Below are 14857 nucleotides of genomic sequence, written 5' to 3' on the forward strand. Positions count from 1 at the left end.
GGAATTACTTAAGGCCGTGCTCAGGGGACCATATGGGATGCTGCTGATTAAACCCAGGTTGGCTGTGTCAAGGCAAGTGTCCTTGCCTGCTATACAATCTTTTCAGCCACCAAGACATTCTTTAGATTCAGATAGGCTATCATTTGTATAGAGGATTTTATTATGCATGCACTTATAACTTGAATATTCAACAATAATTATTTAAAATTCCTCATTTAAAATTTTGAAGTAAATGGATAATAAAAAGCCCAAGTGGGCTGTCATATAAAATTGACATAAGTGCCCCTTGCTTTCCTAATTGAGAAATATTTGCTAGGTAAATGTTTTAAGGGATCCAGTTTTCTCTATAAGTCATATTATACAAAATTTGTCATATAAAAAAAGTTCAAGGTGTTTAGGTGGGGAAAAGGTACTTCTAATCGCGTTGTTATATACACACATAGTTTGCATAACATGTTAACATGTGTAGTACCAGATCAGAACTATGGGGTTATTGAGATTCATATTGAGAATACTGAATCTCCAATACAAGAAGATAGTATAGTAGGGAAGGTGTTTGCCTTGCAGGTGGCTAACCTGGATATGATCCGTGGTGACACAAATGATCCTTGGTGCCCTAACCAGTGCTTAGATCAATCCTTGAGCACAAAGCCAAGAATAAAAGCTTTTGTACCACTGGGTATGGTTCCAAAATAACAACCCTCTCCCCTTTTCCTCTCCTCCTCCACACAGATACAAAGATAAAGAACACTGAATCTCTGGACCTGAAGTAAACAAATATAAATTTATTTAGAGTTACTGAATATATTTATGGATACTAAAGTTAGATAACCTTTGATTACTTAAGGAAAAACACTGTATCTAATTCTACCTAACCAACTAACTTAAAATCTGATGAGGGTTCATTGGCTCTCCTGTTGTACATATATTTAAATTTACCCATATCCTAACTTTAGCAATCATGATGGAAGATTTCAATATCTAAAGATATGTAAGATATCTAGGGCACTTCTCTCAAATTATTCTTCAGTAGTCCTTCAGAAAAACTATCATGCTTCCTGCAAAATATATTAGATATTGCAAAATATATTAGATATTGCTATATCTCAGTATAAAACACCTACAAAATTCTAAACTTCAAATTACTAGCAATTTATCATAATTTCTTACATCTTCAACTTTCATTGCTTTCTTTCTTCTTCGATTTGGTAGACACTCATTCTTTTTCTCTAACACAGAAACCCATGGTTTAAATTTAAACCATCTCTAAAGAAATTTTAAGTGAGTATATGCTTATGGCTCCTTACACGTGCTGATTAGACTTGCTGGAGCGATAGCACAGCGGTAGGGCGTTTGCCTTGCACGCAGCCAACATGGCCGACCCGAGTTCGATTCCTCCGCCCCTCTCGGAGAGCCTGGCAAGCTACCGAGAGTATTCGATATGCCAGACACAGTAACAACAAAGTCTCCAATGGAGACGTTACTGGACCCGCTCGAGCAAATCGACGAAAGGGCCTTTACCTTTACCTTACCTATATTTGATTAAAATAGTCCAAATTGTGGGCAGTCCAAGTGACACTGAATTATTATTTTCTCTTTATCAACATAGTTGTTGAATATTCATTTTGTTAAACACTATTCACTCCAATAAGACTTTTTAAAAATAATATTCATTATTATATGTGTATTAATTTTATTTACTTATAAAATAATTAGTTTATTACTACAGTAGATTAAATAATTTTACTTCTACCATAAAGAAGTAAAATTACTTGTGTGAGAAGTAAACCTAGCATTGTTTCACTCAAAAACTTTGGCTCCTTGCACTATAAAAATCTGCTATATTCAAGAACTTTACTACTCCTGAATGATGCTAAGGAAAACTGCATAATAATAAATTGGAGAGTCACTTAAATCACTTAACTTCCCGTTAGTCGTCGATTTGCTCGAGCGGGCGCCAGTAACGTCTCCATTTGTCCCTGTTGCGTGCTAGTGTAGCCCAATGGCATCTGTTCGCTCCGGGAACATGAAGGGCCTCAAACCGATCGTTCATGATCTTGACGAAGAAGTCTGACCATCTGGTAGGTGGGCGGCCACGCGGTCTCTTGACATCCCGTGGAATCCAATCAGTAACAGCTCTAGTCCAACAGTCGTCTTTAAATCTCATTACGTGACCAGCCCATCTGATTTTCGACACCTTGGCAAATGAGACAGTGTCCCTGATCCTCGATCGTCGACGGATGTCAGAACTCCAGATTCGTTCTCTCATTTGAGTGAAACGTGATATTCCAAGCATAGCTCTTTCTATTCTTCTTTGGGAGACCTGAATGGCGTTCTCATCTTGTTTGCGTAGGGCCCAGGTCTCTGAGGCATATGTTAATGCAGGAAGAACAGTGGAATCAAAGAGATGTGCCCGGAGCCGGAGGTTCTTCGTCCTCTTAGCTATTTCTTCAACGTTCTTGAAGGCGTTCCAAGCCGCTCTCTTCCTCCTGCGCAGCTCGGGTGCCAGGTCATTTGTCATGTTGACCTCTCAACCTAGGTACACATAGCTGTTACATTCAGAGATGGTCGTTCCATTGAGAGCGAATGGGGCATCAGGAACAAGGCTGTTTCTCATAAACATTGTCTTCGTAAGATTCAGCTGTAGTCCTACCTTTCCACACTCACGGTCAAAGTCGGCCAGCATTTGTGCCGCTTGGCTGATGTTTGGTGTTATTAAAACAATGTCATCAGCAAAGCGGAGGTGGTGTAGTTGCCGACCATCTATCTTCACTCCCATTCCTTCCCATTCCAGTCGTCGCATGATGTTCTCGAGGGTGGCACTGAAGAGTTTCGGTGAAATGGTATCACCCTGCCTAACCCCTCTCTTGACATCAACAATCACTTCTTTGTAGAATGGTGAGATCCTGGTAGTGAATCCGCAATACAGCTCACGGAGGATCCTGATGTATTGGGCTTGAATGCCCTGATTGGCTAGGGCTTCAATGACCGCTTCCGTCTCAACAGAGTCAAAGGCCTTCTTTAAATCAATGAACGTTAAGCAGAGCGGTATCTTGAACTCCCGAGAAACCTCAATGAGCTTGGTTATCGTGTGGATATGTTCGATGGTGCTGAATCCTTTGCGGAACCCTGCTTGCTCACATGGTTGTCCTTCATCTAGTGTTCTGCCAATCCTATTCAGGATGACTCGAGTGAACAACTTGTAGATGACAGACAATAGGCAGATCGGGCGATAGTTGCCAATGTCATGGATGTCTCCCTTCTTGAACAGTAGTACGGTCCTGCTGGTTTTCCAGAGTTTTAAGGTAGAAGTTGTAAAATTAGTAATTTACCATAGCCAATTAGCAGAAGAAGGACAAGGTGAAAGAAAAAATGGGGGAGGAAAAAATATTGTCACAGAAGTCAGTCCATTCAAGAGCAGCCATCCAGAAGTATCCAGAACTGGTCATCTAGAAGAGATCTGGGTGTTAGAAGAGAGTCACTATAAGAATAAGTCTGTAGGTACAGTTACTCTGTAAACCAGGCTAACTCATCTTTACTCTGGCGGAGAATGGACAGTTTCATTTTAAAAATTAAAGTTCCAAAGGAGATTGGTATCAGACCCATTGGGACTGTGATGTTTATAATGAATTGAAAATCATTAATTCCTTCTCACATCACATCATAAATTCTGTCTTCTCTTCCCAGACTCCATCCTGAATGCTGATGACCATGTATGTGTTGACTTTGGGGTGAGGAGCTAGAGTGAAGACCACCTTTTGGGCGGACAATGATCATCCAAAGGATAGTGCTGATGGACACTGATACCTGGAGTCTTCCACAACAAGGATAGCAAACAAGTTGTTTCTCAGTCACAGCACTGGGCCAAAGAACTGGTAATTATTTTAACAACCTTACTCACAGCTGACAGGCCTGTAATGAGGTTTGTTATAATTATTCTTCTTTAAATAAGTCAGCAGTTAGCGAGCACCAGGCATTTTAGAACAAAGCTACTTAACAAATATAGCATACAATTGTTTAAAAAAATCAATAAAATGTATTTAGACATGTAAAGATAATGTCAGAAGAAAGATCTGAAGAACTTTAAAATAGGTGCCTACCTAGGGCTGGAGCGATACCACAGAGGGTAGTGCATTTGCCTTACACATGGCCGACCCAGATTCGATTCGCAGCATCCCATATGGTCCCCTGAGCACAGTCAGGAGTAATTTCTGAGTGCATGAGCCACAAGTATCCCCTGTGCATCGCCGGGTGTGAGCCAAAAATCCCCCCCACCAAAAAATAAAATGAATAAATAGGTGCCTACCTGTAGGGAAAGAAAATTGGGAGTAGAGAGTGAGGACCTGGAGGTAGCTCTGTTTCTCTTATGATCCAGGGCAAAGGGAGAAAACAATTGTCTCGGATTACAACACAATATGAATCTGAGCTCTTCCAAGAGCTGCTCTGCCTCATCTTCTCACTGATATTTGTATCTGCCAGTCTTAAGCTTTTTCTTCATGTAAAAAAGTCTTGTTTCCCTTTCTTGATCTTTGTGACCTATTTAAGTGTTTAATGAATTTGTGATATCAAAAGGCCTAGCCCCTCACAAATATAGGGACAACCGGTGAAGAATATCCTGATTCTAGAACCTGCCATGGGGACTGCTGAGACCCTGTTTCTTCCTTGCTTCCTTTTGATGATAAAATTTTGGTCATCAGAGGGTTGTTGGCACTTATAGCATGCTAATTTTCAGCTGTGAGTCTGATTTCTGTGCAACTCCATCTGTGACAACTCATACAGCGTTTTCTGTTTATTTGGAAATATGATTTTCCAAACATAATAGGGATGCAGCTAAGAGGATTTGTTTTGTTGTTATCTAAAGTGCTAAAATATGAGTCACAAATAATCCCTGCCATGCTCACAGCAATATTATTTTATCTTAAAGCCAGCTACTTTTACAAATCCAGTGATGCTTCATAAGAGAGCCTTTCTGAACTTAAGGATTTTAAACTAAGTTTCATTCATGAATTTTGTGTATGTCTGTTACCAAAGATAAACAAATATGACTTTTCAAAAGAAATGATTATCTCCTGGGCCAGAGCGATAGTCCAGCAGGTAGGGCATTTGCCTTGCATGCGCCGACATGGGTTCAATTCCTGGCATCTTATATGTTTCCTGAGCACTGCCAGGAGTAATTCCTGAGTGCAGAGCTGGGAGTAACCCCTGAGCATCGTCAGGTGTGAATATCCCCCGAATAAACAACCAACCAAACAAACAAACAAAAAAAGAAATTATTATCTGGATGTTATTTATGGATAATATTTGTAGAAAGATAAACAAGTGGTGACCTATTAGTAAAAATATTTACAACCCTTAATAGAGTAGAGAATGAAACAAATGTCAATAAAATGACTTATAAAATTTAAACATTTGTATATTTTTAAAATCAACTCATTGTTTACTAATTTGCAGTTTCTTTGTCATAAATTAGATAAAATGCTTTTTGGTATGAGTCCAAATATCATGAGGTTTATAAGGAGCATGATAAATTATGGATTTAGATAGATTTTCACTCAATATCTAAGAAAAATTTTTGACATTTAGATAACTTTAGGCTGAGCACAAAGCTAGGGTAGTCACTGCACATCAATGAATATTACCCCAAAACTGAAAATAAATAAATAAGCTTAAATATCTTTCTGAACTTACTTTCCTTGCTTGTCAATAGGAAATATTAGAATCATTTGAAAGATCTAAAAAGAAGTTAAGACTGTATTCCATCACTGCACATATAAAGTGTTTAGTAAAATGTTAACTGCTAATGTCAGAATTTTGAAGATGGAGAAAAATGTACAGCATGTTGCAATTGATATCTAGACTATAATGGACATCTATATATATCCATCATATTTTTGTTATCATTTATACTTGCAGTTTTAATTTTCATATGAGGGGAATTTTATTTTTGTTCTCTGAGTGGTTTATGTTAGTCACACTGAAAATAAAACTTATTGGGTAATGTCAGCGAGAGTAGATAAACTGTTCTTCCCCTCCCCCTTAACTTTGCAGTTTCTGTGATGTAGTCAGACGATTGTTTACATCTGCAATACCATCATTCCCCCGAAATGTTTTTAAAGATTTTGACAGGCTTATACCCTTCTGTTAAGGAAACAATCAATCCTTTCAGTCCATTAACTTATATAGTTTTTCTTATAATTTGGCTCACATAGTTGAGATTCTATAAAGCAATTTTTATTCAGGCAATTATTGATCATTCTTCTTAGCAAGTGTTATTATATTCAAATAATCCCCTTTGATAATGGTCGAGAAATGGAAGAACAAAAAATGACTAAGACTTAAAGACACTTACATATTGTAAGGGTTGTCCTATATATTGTAAAAAAAATTACAATACAATTAATTTTGAATTTAGAAGCAGTATGAAAGGAGTCATTAGCAATCAAAAATAAAATGAAATCTGGCACACCTAGAGAAATAATTATACTAACTACCCATAGAAATTATTGCCTAATGATTCTTCCTAACATTCACTGAGAAGTAATGCAGTTGAAAACCAGTTTATTAATTTATGTCTATATTCAGCATTATAAAACTTACCTGCATTTAATATTATGTAGTACCAAGTATTCCAGAATCATATGTACCAAATCAACCCATACTACTCAAAATGAAACAGTGAAATATGCTATATAAAGGTAAAAGCTAGGCTAAGGTGTTAATGATTAATTCTACCAATTTGTTTTGTTTTTTAAAAACGATACATATTTGCTTTTTTCCATTGTGAGTAGAAAACACAATATTCATAACAGGTTCAGCTGAACATAGAAGCATCACTATATGCGTTCAGGTAATTCTTCTTCCCAAATCTGTTCCTTTGTTAATCACACAGTTTCCAATCATACAACTTGTATCTTAATACTCTATGTTATTAACTCCAAAACCTCAAACTTCCTTTATTACTACTTTGTCAGCAGATCTTCAGATTAGAAGTTTTATTCTGGTATTCTTTACCATGAAAACCCATCTAACATTCTCTCTTGGATTTCCCTAAAAATGTAGGACTCAACAGATTGTGCAAGGAACTGATTATTCTCTGGTATATCCTGTTCTATTTTCTGTTCTCTTCATCTGAGGAGAGATATGGCTTTCATGATCTACTTTATAACTTTCCCACATGCTGTTTTTCACTTCTTACTTGCTGTGCTCCTGTCAAACTACTTTATTGTGTAAGCATAGAAAGACAACTCTTTCCTCCCGCAGTTAGAGCCTAGAGGCTTGTTACTTTTATTGTCTGGACTAGCTTCATGCATGTTAGTATTCACACACACACACACACACACACACGTGTTTCTTATGTAGATAAGGTGTTATACTTTATAGAATACTGTCCCAGTCTTTGTAAAAGCCTCCATAATACCCTTAATGAAAGTTTAAATGAGTACTTTATTGTTTTGTGACTTCTGGCTTCTCTGTTATCTTTCCATGATGTGGAGACAATTCTTACCCATTAAAAACTCTAAAATAAAAAATGCATAGAATTTTACAGCCTGTGTAAAGAAGATGTCAATAAAGAAGTTAATAAACATTTTGAAAATGTGATTCATTTGAGACTAAGAGGTAGTATGGGTAGGAAGATCATTGAGATTAGACTTTAAATTCTACTTCTTGTATTATAATAAGTGCATTTATCCACGGAGACACATATTATCTGCTGCCTAAAGATATAAAGTTACATTTCTCTCTCTCTCTGTCTGTCCCTCCTCTTTCTCTATATGAATACATACATACATGCATAAGTATATATGTATGTACATATATATACACATATATAAATATATAAAAGACTACATACAAACACATATAAAATTCTGGCAAACTAAAACTAAAATGTATCATCCTTGAAGCTGTTTGTTGGGCTTAATATGGAATATTTCCATCCTCCTCAAAGTACTTCTATGTACATTTTAAACAATGTCTAATAACACAAAAATATTTAGATGTGAATTAAGCCAGCTTAGATTACTTAAAGTTCTTATACAAATATTATGAACTCAGATTTAAGAGGTAAAAATTTTCACCTACATTTGGTTTGACATATAACTGTCTTTCCATTCATGAATGATACTGGCACATTTAAGTTCTGAAAATCATTTTTGTGGCTTCACAAAATGGATATTTACCTATTACTTTTTAGAATTTTGTTGTGAATCCTAGGCTGTCATAGCCAAATTTAAATACTCTGTTGATAATACTATGTGGATCATTTCCATAAACACGTGTGCCTGTGTGCGTGTCTGTGTGTATGTGTGTGTGTAAATGAGGGGTTGTGTTTACTTATTTATTTGTTGACACAAATAACATTAGATATAATATATTTTGGCACAAATACAGAACTCTGGTTGGCAGGAGCAAAGGGGATGGAGATATCAAATTAATTTGACTCTCAGCATGACGAGAAAAAAGATAATTTGGTCAATGATTAACTTGATACACCCCTATGAGATTTCTGCTTCTCAAATCTGGGATAAACTTTCTTATTTATATTTGCAAAATGCATCGGGAGTTCATACATTTACAAAATTTACAGTGCAAGATTTTAAATTTCCTGTAAATTTATGTTTTGCTTATAACTAAAAATAAATTCCCAATGAACAGAAGTAAAACAAACAAAAAATAAATCTTTCAACTTTGCCGTTGCAAAATAGTTATTCCGGAATATGTTGTTCTCTGATTCCATATTCTCCCCTCCCTCTATTTTTTTCCTCCTTCTCACCTTTATCATCGCCATCCATGCCTACAAGAAAGATAAATATAAGAAACAAAAATGAGGGGTAAAAGAAAAAGAAAGGAAATAAATGTTTTTCCGGTCAGTTTGAACAATGAAACTTCCAAAGTCTTATAGAAAATGTTTCTCTGCTCTCTGCTGAGACAATTGTTTAGCCAGCAAGGGGTACTGGTACAAATTGGTGGTATTTTTGGACTTTCATTTAAAATTGTAAAACTGTAGAAACATTCTGAGTCCTGCCTCCTAGGTGTATGTCATTTTTCTTTTCCCTTTTTCCTATTTATTTTTTTCCTCCCAAGTATTGCTCGGGGCCTGGGCATACTTCCAGAGACGGTCTATGCACGCTAGGGCCAAGGACGCAATGCTGCGCATGTCTTGTTGTACGGGGCTCACTTAAGGAGACCACAGTTGTCGTTCTCCTGGGTCATATAGTACAAGCACATACAGAACATGCTTGACAGCCCCTGGCGCTCTGTCCTCAGATTCCCTGTGACTGTTCTAAGGAACAGACCTTGCACAGATTATATGTAGAAAACATAAAGTGCTTTCTAACTACAAATAAGTTTTTCGCTCATGCTCACTACTTTAGAAAGTTTCCTGATAGATGAGACCTGTGGAGACTTACAGTGACCTGGGTTTAATAACGTATTTAAGTGATTATAGTGGAAATTATAGATTTTGTTAAGTTTGAAAAAAGTTTGGATTAAGTAGATTTTCTACCATTTTCTACTACATAACTGTGTTGTGTTTAATCCTGGCATTGCAGTTCACCTGGGTTAGTGGGGTCATGTTGCTTTCCCCCCCCCCTTTTTTTATTAGTGAAACACCATGAGGTACAGTTACAGACTTACAAATTTTTGTGCTTGGATGTCAGTTATACAATGATCAAGTACCCATCCCTCCACCAGCACTCATCCTCCACCACCGCGGGTCCCAGCATCCCTCCCACCCCCCATCCCTCCATCCCACCCTGCCTCTGTGGCAGAGCATTCCCTTTTGTTCTCTCTCTTCTTTTGGATTCTGTGGTTTGCAAGAGAGGAATTTAGTGGCAATTATGTTTGGTCTATAGTCTACTTTCAGCATGCTTCTCCCATCCTGGGAGGACCTCCCAACACCCTTTATTTGGTGCACCCTTCTCTATCTGAGGTCATGTTGCTTTTTCATATTTATAGAAAATACTATTTCTAATATACTATGAATAATGGTCACTGCACTACTTACTAGACTTTCTTAGATGCTTTAAAAACCTAGACTAGGCCACAATGATAGGACAGGGGTTGTGGAATTGGCCTTGCATATAGCTGACCCCGATTCAGTTTCCAACCCCATCAGAAGTGATTGCTATAACACCAGCTATAAGCCTTGAACTGCACCTGGTGAGGCCCAGGCCCCTCTCCTGTCCAAAACACCTAGCCTAATTCCAGGGTCTAAAGGTTGTCATAACTGCTTACAAAATCTCCACATTATCTATATGTAATAGACACGAGAAAGTATGGCTTTAAAGGAACAATGGCCAAAAATAAGTGTAATGAGTGAAAGTGAATGTGTGATAGTTCTAGACTTTTTGGTTTCTTCTTTTTTAATATTTTATTTAGTTTAATTCTATCCTATTTGGGGACTAATCATAGATAGTTGCTTTTTTTTCTCTTTGTTGTAAAAGCTTTGATGTTTTTCCATTTAATTTTTTTAAACAGGTCAAATAACTTTAGATGAAGCATTTAAAGTAAGAAAAAAGTTTTATGCACATTGTAATGCATCATAATAGAATTTGAAAAACAAATCATTGCTTGGCTCTTCCCAGTATACCTTCATGCTGGTAAATCCACATTTATGTACTGATTCTATCTTGTATGTGATAAGATTGCTTTCTTTTTTTTTTCCCTTTATTTTATTTTATTTTTTTAAAGTTGTAGATTTACAATTTTTTGTGCTTTGGTTTCAATTATACAATGATCAGATACCCATCCCTCCACCAGTGCCCATTTTCCACCACCATGGATAATATCCCTCCCACCCCCATCCCCCCATCCCCCCCCTGTCTCTGTGGCAGGGCAATCCCCTGTGTTCTCTCTCTCCTTTTGGGTGTTGTGGTCTGCAAAAGAGGCATTGAGTGGCAAACGTGTTCAGTCCATAGTCTACTTTCGACATGCATCTCCCCTCCTGGGAGGATCCTCCAAACATCCTTTATTTGGTGCTCCCTTCTCTATCTGAACTGCCCTTTCCTCTAGGATACCCGGCTGGCCTCTAAGTTATGGAGTAATCCTCCTGGTGCTGATCTCAGCTATTCTTGGGTATTAATCTCATACTTTGTTACTTTATATCCCCCAGATGAATGCAATCTTTCTATGTCTATCCCTCTCTTTCTGACTCATTTCGCTTAGCATGATACTTTCCATATTGTACCACTTGTATGTAAATTTCATGACTTCATCTTTTCTAAGAGCTACATAGTACTCCATTGTGTAGATGTACCAAAGTTTCTTTAACCAGTCATCTGTTCTCGGGCATTCAGGTTTCTTCCAGTTTCTGGCTATTGTAAAGAGTGCTGCAATGAACAAACAAGTGCAGATGTCACTTCGACTATACATTTTTGCTTCTCTGGGATATATTCCCAGGAGTGGTATTGCTGGGTCAAATGGGAGCTCAATTTCTAATTTTTTGAGAATCGTCCATACTGTTTTCCAGAAGGGCTGAACCAGTGGACATTCCCACCAACAGTGAAGGAGTGTCCCTTTCTCGCCACATCCACGCCAGCATCGGTTGCTTTTGTTCTTTTGAATGTGGGCCAGTCTCTGAGGTGTGAGATGGTATCTCATTGTGGTTTTGATCTGCATCTCCCTGATGATTAATGATGTAGAGCATTTTCTCATGTGCTTTTTTGCCATTCGGATTTCTTCTTTGAGAAAGTTTCTGTTCATTTCATTGCCCCATTTTTGGATGGGGTTGGATGTTTTCTTCTTGTGGAGTTTAACCAGTATTTTGTATATCCTGGATATCAACCCCTTGTCAGATGTGTATTCGGTGAATATCCTTTCCCATTCTGTAGACTGTCTTTGTATTTTGGTCACTGTTTCTTTGGAGGTGCAGAAGCTTCTTAGTTTAAGATAGTCCCATTTATCTATCTCTGTTTTCACTTGCTCGGCCAGTGGCGTGGCATCTTTGAAGATACCATTAGCTTCAATGTCATGGAGGGTTTTGCCAACTTTATCTTCAATGTACCTTATGGTTTCTGGTCTGATGTTGAGGTCTTTAATCCATTTTGATCTTACTTTTGTACATGGTGTTAGGCAGAGTTCTGAGCCTATTTTTTTGCATGTAGCCGTCCAGTGATGCCAACACAATTTATTAAAGAGGCTTTCCTTATTCCACTTCACATTACTTGCACCTTTATCAAAGATTAGATGAGCATATGATTGAGGAGAGATGTCAGTGTATTCAACCCTGTTCCATTGGTCTGCATTTCTGCCTTTGTTCCATTACCATGCTGTTTTAATTATTACTGCTTTGTAGTACAGTTTGAAGTTCGGGAGGTTGATTCCTCCCATTTTCTTTTTCCCAAGAATTGCTTTAGCTATTCGTGGGGGCTTATTGTTCCATATAAATTTCAAGAGTGTTTGCTCCATTTCTTTGAAGAATGTCATGGGTATCCTTATAGGGATTGCATTGAATTTATACAATGCTTTCGGTAGTATTGCCATTTTGACAATGTTAAGTCTCCCGACCCATGAGCAGGGGATATCTTTCCATTTCCTCATGTCCTCTTTTATTTCCTGAAGTAGCGTTTTGTAGTTTTCTTTGTACAGGTCCTTTACTTCCTTAGTTAAGCTGATTCCTAGGTACTTGATTTTCTGGGGCACAATTGTGAATGGGATTGTTTTTTTCATGTTGCTTTCTTCTCTCTCACTGTTTGCGTATAGGAAAGCCATCGACTTTTGGGTATTGATTTTATAACCTGCAACTTTACTATACAAGTCTATTGTTTCTAGGAGTTTTTTGGTGGAAGTTATTGGGTTCTCTAAGTAGAGTATCATATCATCTGCGAATAGTGAGAGCTTGATTTCTTCCTTTCCTACCTGAATGCCCTTAATATCTTTTTCCTGCCTAATCGCTATTGCAAGTACTTCCAGTACTATATTGAACAGCAATGGAGAGAGTGGGCATCCCTGTCTCGTCCCTGATCTTAGAGGGAAGGCTCTCAGTTTTTCCCCATTGAGGATGATGCTTGCTGTAGGCTTGTGGTAGATGGCTTTAATTATGTTGAGGAAGGTCCCCTCTATACCCATTTTGGCTAGGGTTTTCATCATAAAGGGGTGCTGGATCTTATCAAATGCTTTCTCTGCATCTATTGATATGATCATATGCTTTTTATCTTTTCTTTTGTTGATATGGTGGATTATATTGATTGATTTCCGAATGTTAAACCATCCTTGCATCCCTGGGATGAATCCTACTTGGTCATGGTGTATGATCTTTTTGATGAGTAGTTGGATTCTATTTGCTAGTAGTTTGTTGAGGATCTTTGCATCTGTGTTCATCAGGGATATCGGCCTGTAATTCTCTTTCTTTCTGGTATCTCTGTCTGCTTTTGGTATCAGTGTGATATTTGCTTCGTAGAAACTGTTCGGAAGTGTTTTTGATATTTCAATTTCGTGGAAAAGCTTAAAGAGCATCGGGGGTAAGTCCTCTTTAAAGATTTGGAAGAATTCACTAATGAATCCATCCAGGCCAGGACTTTTGTGCTTGGGGAGACTTTTTATTACCATTTCAATTTCCTTGATGGTGATAGGTCTGTTCAGGTATTCCATGTCTTCTTGGTTCAGCCTTGGGAGTCTGTAGGAGTCTAGGAATTTATCCATTTCCTCGAGGTTTTGATGTTCCGTGGCATAAAGCTTCTCAAAGTACTCCCTGAGGATCCTCTGAATTTCTGTGGTTTCTGTTGTAATGACCCCCTTTTCATTTCTGATTCGGTTTATTAGGGTTTTCTCTCTCCCTTTCTTTGTGAGTTTTGCTAGAGGCTTATCGATCTTGTTAATTTTCTCGAAGAACCAGCTTTTGGTTTCATTGATCTTTCGGATTGTTTTTTTGGGTTTCCATCTCGTTAATCTCTGCTCTGAGTTTTATTATTTCCTTTCTCCTGTTCGGGTTGTGCTCCTTTTTTTGGTCCTTCTCCAAGCTCTTAAGCTGTGAGGTTAGGTTACTTATGTGTACTCGCTCCTCCTTCCTGAGGAATGCTTGTAGAGCTATAAACTTTCCTCTTAACACAGCCTTTGCTGTGTCCCATAAGTTTTGGTAACTCCTGTTCTCATTTTCATTCGTTTCTAGGAATCTTTTGATTTCCTCTTTGATTTCCTGTCTAATCCACTCGTTGTTCAATAGTGCACTGTTTAATTTCCAGGTGTTTGATTTAGTTTTCTGTTTTTGTGTGTGATTTACTTCTAATTTCAGCGCATTATGGTCTGAGAAGATTGTTGATACAATCTCTACCTTCTTAATTTTATGGAGGCATGTTTTGTGGCTCAGCATGTGGTCTATCTTGGAGAATGTTCCATGTACGCTTGAGAAGAATGTGTATTCAGCTTTTTGTGGATGAAGTGTCCTGTATATATCTACTAAGTCCCTTTCTTCCATTGTTTCCCTCAAATGAAGTATGTCCTTGCTAAGCTTGAGTCTGGTTGATCTATCAAGAGGTGACAAAGCAGTGTTGAAGTCTCCCACTAGTATTGTGTTGCTATTGATGTCTTTTTCCAAATCTATGAGTAGTTGTTTTAAGTACTTTGCTGGTCTCTCATTAGGTGCATATACATTTATTATTGTAAGTTCTTCCTGTTTTACTGATCCTCTGATCAATAAGAAATGGCCTTCACTGTCTCTTATGACCTTCCTCACTCTGAAATCGATGTGGTCTGATATAAGGATGGCTACCCCAGCTTTTTTATGGGAGCTGTTTGCCTGTAGGATTGTTTTCCAGCCTTTGACTCTGAGTCTGTGTTTGCTTTGACTATTGAGATGCGTTTCTTGCAGGCAGCAGAATGTTGGGTTCAATTTTCTAATCCATCCTGCCACTCTATGTCT

The sequence above is a fragment of the Sorex fumeus genome, unplaced genomic scaffold, assembly GCF_029834395.1.
Source record: "Sorex fumeus unplaced genomic scaffold, SorFum_2.1 ptg000002l, whole genome shotgun sequence".
In the NCBI taxonomy this organism is placed as follows: domain Eukaryota; kingdom Metazoa; phylum Chordata; class Mammalia; order Eulipotyphla; family Soricidae; genus Sorex; species Sorex fumeus.